Here is a 7,454-nt window from a genome sequence, read left to right on the forward strand (position 1 = left end):
GATCAATACTAGTTTGCATATATTCTCCTGACCGAGAAGAGGATATAATTATTTGTTAATCACATAATATTAAAAAAAAAAAAACAATAAAAAAGTAATCTATCTCGCAAATAAATTCGAAAATATTATGAAAATTCTCTAGTAATCGTATCGGATAATCGCGATGCGAAAAATACAATTTCGCGAAGAATATGGAATGCAGACGGCATGCAGCTTATCGCTCATCGTTATCTGGCATGGGAGAACGAATATCGATGGCAAGACGTGAAAGAATCGATAAAAAGCAATGGATATTTTCCTCGGAAATCGTATCGGTGTATAGAAGTCTCCTCGGTTAGTAGTTACTGTGCGTGCCTGGTCAGCCACCCAACTGAATCGCTTATGCGGGATGTTAACCCTTTTTGCTCCGACGCGACCGGCAGTAGTCGCGACCGGCGAAGCTTATCCTGACACTTACTACTCACAGTAGTCGACCGACCGGCTAGGCGATACAAGTCCGCGCTCGCTTGGCGCGATGCGCGGATAGCCTGACTATACCTCTCGTCGCACTCCTCGTCCTTCGATTCACCTGTCTGACGCCAAGCGTCCGTCCCTACTACGTTCCACGGTGCTCCCTCCTCCTCGCCCTAGACCTGCCCCCTCCACCGAAATCGATGCTACTCGCAGATCGCGAGTTCAGTCTGCGACTGGCAACCGCGCGTGTAACATCGTTTCTTTCTTGTCCCTCTCTTTCATTCTCCTACCCCTTCCGCATGTTGCATCGCGCAAGTTTTTGAGTTACGTTGAGAGAAAAAAAGAACAAGGATTATTTGCCGCGATAAAAATTTCGGTGTATCGATTAAGAGGAGAGAAAACGTGAGATAAGGTGAGATAAGATGAGAACCGATATCGTGTCGGTGATAATTTTTCGTCGACAGATGCATCATCATTGCGCACTATTGGAGCGATCTTGAGGTGGTTGAATGTGCAGCGACGCGAAGGATAACGATTCCGGACAGACTGTACTTTTACACCGGCAGAACTGCTAATTCGGTGAGTAAAAATGGATGAAGTCTCTTGAAATATCAAGTGATGCGTAATGCATATTTGAAGCATGCAGTCTAGAATGTAGCTATGAATTTAAAACTATAATCAAGGGCAACTGGTATCGTCAGTTAAAATATCCAGTATCAGAGTATCTCATTTCAAACATATCAATTCTATTGAAATTCAATTTGATATATTGCCGCAAAAAAAAACGTAAAGTTATCCACAATTTTTTTTCTCTTTTTTTCCTCTTTTTTTTTATGTAGAATGGAATATTTACAAAACTTATACGCTCTGAGATGCTGATTATTATATTCTTAGCATTTTCCAGAGAGAGAGAGAGAGAGAGAGAGAGAGATTTTCCCTCTAAATAAAATAAACTCACTAATTTAAAAAGAAAAATTTAAGAACCTTGTAGAAGCCAAATATGCTTTACGTACCAAGATACTTTTACTTACGCAGATAAGCGTAACCATTATCAATAAAGAGTGCTACGTCACCCGTGTCATCAGCAAGTAGGCAAATGCGTGATTGGTCAGCCCGGACGGCTTTACCGTGGACATTTCAGTGACAGTTTCCATTAGGGCGAACCGTAATACTCCGACAAGTCTATCCATAGTGGTTTCCCTCGCACGTTCCACCGCAAGAAATTTCATTCCTCTCCTACCTCCTGTATACCTCGACATTCTCTTTCAGTTGCTTACGACCTCCACATCGCAGGCACGGTCCACGAGTACGGTCGTACGGTACGATACGGACATACGCGACTCGTCGGAACTTTGTTAATTAATTGCTTTGGAAATATAATCCACGTCGAGTGTAACTAATCAGCGAGAAACTCGGTCGGACGTTGACGGGCATGTTTGCTGCACCTATCACGTAGCGGGATGGAAATGTAATTTGCCAGGATAGAGTTAGCCCCGTTGAATGCCGCGGCCAACCTTCAGCCGCCTGTTTTCCTCCCCCTCGGTGCCAGTCCCGCTTCAAACCAGACCCTCGCCGCGTGCCACTCATTGATCGCTATTCTGGATTTCGCATGTAAGGATCCAACGGAGCAGTCCGTTGCGGAAACACGCGCTCGCCTATCGGCCGTGTTTCGATGAGGGTGAACAAATCGGCTAGTAAACGCCACAATACAGATACGCGTTATAACTTCGCATTAGCCTGACGTGTTCTTTATAAATCACGATTTCTCCCAGAGGCGTTAAATAAGTGCAGATCATTCTGTACATCACGAAATCTGTATTTTTACGTATACAGTTATTTATTAATTTGAAGACAACTTTTTTTATATGAAAATTGACCAATTTGAAGAAGACTTTTTCAATGAATATCGAGTCATTTTTAAATACTTTTGTAATCTTAAAAAAATCTACCTAAATAAAATCTCGACATTGAAAAAGTAATGTTTTACTCTCTTGAAGCTTATATTGCTTAAAAAGACAATTTACAATTGTTTTTCATATCATAAATTCAGTTGTCAATCTTTGTCTAAAAAAACTTGTCTTCAAAATTATTTTCAAGTTAATTGTCGAATTGATATATGAAAAGTAGCATATCTCGTATAGAAAAAATTTCGTATTTTCTTATCATTTATCTTATCATATGAAAAATTCAATTATTATGATATCGAATAGTGAAACACCAATTAATAGCGTAATTTAAATGTAGCATATTTAATTTGAATAATACATTGTAAATCTTGAAATCCTAAATTAAAGTTTGTTTATATCCTGGAGGAAATCCAATAATATTTGGCGTAAAAGGATGATTGAAATTGCCAACTGTTGCGAACCTATTATGATTCTTATAAATACAACGGGTATATGTATTAATATTCATTTAATATTCAACATCGCCCGTATTAATTACGTACATAATTAGCTCTCTTATGAAGATTCTTTCATTCCCAGCGGGATCGTTTCCATTTAAACTGATATTAATAACCAAATCGACGTCAGCTTCAACAGAAAAAATGATATGACTTTATCAGCGTTGCGAAATACAGATTGAGGAATTGAAAAGTTTTTTTTATCGATTTTAAGATACCTCGATTTATTCAAGAAAAGGAAGTAATATCTAGATAGGCAATAAGCAATATCTAGATGAATGAGTGTAAGCGATAAATAACTGGCACCAAGCAATGGGAAGTAATCGGACGTGCGTATGGAATAAGCGTGGGGTATGGAGTTTCGAGGATTACATGAAAACGGTTTCAGTGTCGGATATGTCGACGAATTCGCCGGATGGTTAAGCTAGCAGTTACGATTAAAAGCCGCAGGCTTCCATTGTATTGTCCACTCACATGTATAGACATCTCACATAAATTATTTAAAACGTTTACTCGATTGTCGCGAAGAAGATACCAACGGGAGCTGCGAAACTACAGTTGCGAATTTAGTCGTCACAGTCATCTAGCGGCAAACAATAGCAAATTTCAAACCCTGTAAATTATTACATATACTCACCTACGCGCATAGACATATATATATATATATATATATACCATGTAATTCGTTTAATCAACGCGCGCGCAAACCAAGACGCGAATGATCAAGATGTTGCATTCGCGTCGCAAAGAATAAAAGACTACACTTCCGAAACACACGTAGACTTAAACGCGATATTAGATTGCGACATTTGTACATTCGTGACTGTACATATGTCTAACCTTAGTATGTGGTATGCACTATGGCTGTGCGGTGCGGTAATACAAATAGGGGTTGCTCCCGGGCGCGACGCCTGTACGGCGTAGCTTCACGCATCGCTTACTCATTGCTGAACATCCAGTCGTAGCTGGTGCCGCTCTTGGGACACGCGAAATTTACTTTAGCCGCAAGTACGACTTTAAAGCGATGTTTCGAGGACACCGCCTACCGCGGCAAATAACGTTTCAATCCGTGTCACAGAGTCAGCAATGTCCTAGGTGACTTCGCACACGTGCGAATGGCGGTATACTTCGATGGCATTTAATGCCAATGTCACGCCACGGAATGTACAAAGTTTCAAGAAAGTTCCGAATGCAATTTATTGTCATGTACAGTCGCGAATTGGATGGCGGTCTCTATCTTGGCAAGTTGGAAAATCAGAAAGCAGTTTCTGATTTTGCAAAGGATTGCAGGTCATGTGGCGATATTAAATATAATGAGATATTTAAAATTTCTTTTTTGCATAACAGGCAATGTCACGGTTGCACGGTTGATTTAATGATTGATTGTTATTATTATTTCCCGTTTGAATAGATATGGACGCATCACATTTTGTCATCCAACAGCACGATTGATTGCGCAGTTTTTTTTTACCCAGTTTTAAACGTGACTGTTAGAGTGTGTTATACGAGGATACAGCGATAACATAATGCCCCGCACAACGGAATTGCTTTAAAAAAAACTGGGTCGTGTGCTACACGTTTATTCATATTCTCCTGCATAAATACGTCCCGCATATGAGAAAGCATACAAAATTTGTTTTTTACTCCAGAAAACATTTTCTCTTGCTTGCGGATATGTATAGATATCATTTTACCCGTGCAAAAATGCAATTCGCCAATTGCACAACGTGAAATATGCTCTATTCATGTTCGTTTCATCGATGTGAACGCATGCTGCTGATTATTTGGATATTGCTGCACGTTGATTGGAAAAATTGGGAAAAAAATTTGCAAATTAATAATTATTACATTCAAAAATTGTCAAGAAATACAATTATAGCTTTTATTTTTACGCACAATAATTTCGTACAATATTTTCGCATTTTTAAATAATTTTGTTAATACGAAAATACACACACACACAATTGAGTACCCTTGCAATCTAATCAAAATTGGCGATTGTTGTAATTTCCTAAGTACCATTAACGGCAGAAAGCGATAATGCTAATTAATTCCCTCATTTAAACATATTCGTTACATGATAGTTTATCGTCGGTGCGTCATTTAATTATTTCCTCAAAGTGTCACACGTACCATAGACTTGTAAAGTAAATTTGTGCACGTGCTAGTTTGATTTTGATTGACGCCATCTGTTGCACCTATCGATTCCGTAATGCCTGCCGATCATTACTGGCGTGTAGAATTTATTGCTCCGTAAATAAAATTTAAGACACGATGACGATACCTCGCTATACCAGCTATATAATCGATAATTACGAGCGTAGCGAAATTCGTCACATCTGCGACGTATATTGACTAGACATTATTTTATCTGCATAATTGCATTGTGCATCTTTATTTTCGCGAAAACAACAATTAACAAGAAACATCCACATGAGCCTCGCGATTGTGTAAATAACTACGTGAACAAATACTGTCCGACCGTGACTAGTCCACTCCGTTCGACTGACAAACATGATCCCTAACTATTGCGATAACTGGCGCAGTTCATTTTGCTTAAACGTAAATATCCAGATATTGGGCCCGCCAATACAGTATGCGGAACGCAAACCTCATCCTATTCCCTAATTATTAATAATGCCTCTTAACATATCGACGATGAGATAATTACTATTTTCATTGTATATAAAAGTCGGTAGCATTTATTATGAACGGATTATTACTGTTAGTAGCATTATGTGCTAGTTATCGTATTAAGAGATTAAATCAAATTAAAGTTTAAATTAATAAGATTAGTGAAATACAATTATTCTTCAAACTTATATATGTCCCAAAAAATTATATTTATATTTGGTTATGATCAAATTGATTTTAATATAAAAAGCTACTTAAATAAATTTAAATTTCGCAATTAACCCTTAAGGGCACGCAATTGATCCTTTTTGACGCAAGTGCTCACATGAGAGTCAATTATATATTTGACTTGTATTTTAATTAATTTATTTTTTATATGTAAATATTGTAAATATATATACATAGTTATAAATTAAGACTTACTATAAAAATTAAGAATTATCATAAAAAAATGAAATAATGATTTTCAAGAGTTAGATATTTAAAAAAATTCATATTTTTTTAAATATTTCTTTACGTAATATTTTAATCCGTAAATTCATAACTTATAAGTTGTGCAAAAAAAAGAAATTAAATACATTTTAATTATTAAAAAATAACAAAATATCAATGACAGGAAGAATGTTATTATTATTTTTTAAAAATTAAAAATTATTCTTATTATTATTAAAATCATAAATATTATTTCAAAACTAAATATGTGTTTTTATTTTAAAAATTAAACAAGGTAAATTAAAATATTATGTGAAATATTAATATACATATAAAAACGTATTTTTCATAATTATACTGGATGTTTAATAACTTTTCTCAATGCTCATGAACAGGAAGAGCGGATTAAACTGAGTCAAAAAGTTCTCTACTATTTTGCAATTTTCACATTTTTTTTTTTATTACAATGAATAGAATGTTTAAAATCGACACATAAGGTAATTTTAAGATAACTAAATACATCAATATTGCACCCACACATAGACACAAAATTTCTTTAACTATAGATTTTATAAAAAATCTTAACTATGAGATTTCATAAAAATAATATACAAGTTAAATGTTAAACAATATACTGATTTAAACTACAGAAAATTACGTACGTTGTTCAAATGTAACCCAAAGAATACAAAAACTGCTATTGTTAAAATTCTTGAGCGTTCGATGCTACTTCACTAGATGCAAGAATAAAACTGTGGAGGCAAGATATTAAAAAGTGCTGTTACAAATGAAAATGCAACGGAGAAACATTTGTTTGTCACGTGTCTGAGTCAGTTCGACTGCCACGCATGTCCTTAAGGGTTAAAAAAAGCATATTTATTCAAGCAATTATTAAAAGATTGTATCTATAAAAAGTAAGTATAGATTGTGAAGCTAAATATAATATTAATTATATTTATAATACGACTAAAAAAGTATATTCTACAGTATGCTTCTCAAACAAATTAAGATAATTAAATTTCTAGTAGTTGGACATCCCCAATGCGAATGATTAAGGAAATGTTTTGTTCCCTGTTGTTAATAACCATGTTGATTCTCGATTTCCGTTTGTATTACTTCCTTATCTATCGATCACAATAGCCCGATGATTAGTCCAACTTGCCGCGTCATTAGTCCGCTTCGAGGCAACAAGCAGTCGAGCTTTTCCATTATTCGCGACACGTACGACTACTCCCTCGTTGCTTTTCATTTTCCACGGTCTATTCATCGTTATAGTTCTCATCAGAAGTTCAGTGCGAGAAGATTAGATGGCTAAAAGTTAATAAACTCCTCTTACTCGTTTGCCACCAGCAAATCCATTATACGCCAGCACCTTTTAAATACTATCATGCGATGTTGCGTGCAAGATTTGCGTATTTAATAATTGAACCGTTGTTACAATTGAGCAATTTTTGTAAAAATCACATTAAGATAATAATGAGATATCGTTTTCGTGATTATTCACTCCTTTGTGCTGTTGATTAGTTGAAAG

The 7,454-nt window shown here is 35.8% G+C and overlaps 1 protein-coding gene across 1 annotated transcript in view; it reads left to right on the forward strand.

Moving 5' to 3' along the window:
- The first annotated feature begins 817 nt into the window (after positions 1-817).
- Positions 818-7,454, forward strand: part of LOC108745819 (discoidin domain-containing receptor 2-like) — a 79,232-nt gene continuing 72,595 nt past the window's right edge. Inside the window, exon 1 of the mRNA XM_018482192.1 lies at positions 818-1,032. The gene's annotated coding sequence lies outside the window, so the exon portion shown is untranslated. The remainder of the gene's footprint in view (positions 1,033-7,454) is intronic.

The sequence above is a fragment of the Trachymyrmex septentrionalis genome, unplaced genomic scaffold, assembly GCF_001594115.1.
Source record: "Trachymyrmex septentrionalis isolate Tsep2-gDNA-1 unplaced genomic scaffold, Tsep1.0 scaffold15, whole genome shotgun sequence".
In the NCBI taxonomy this organism is placed as follows: domain Eukaryota; kingdom Metazoa; phylum Arthropoda; class Insecta; order Hymenoptera; family Formicidae; genus Trachymyrmex; species Trachymyrmex septentrionalis.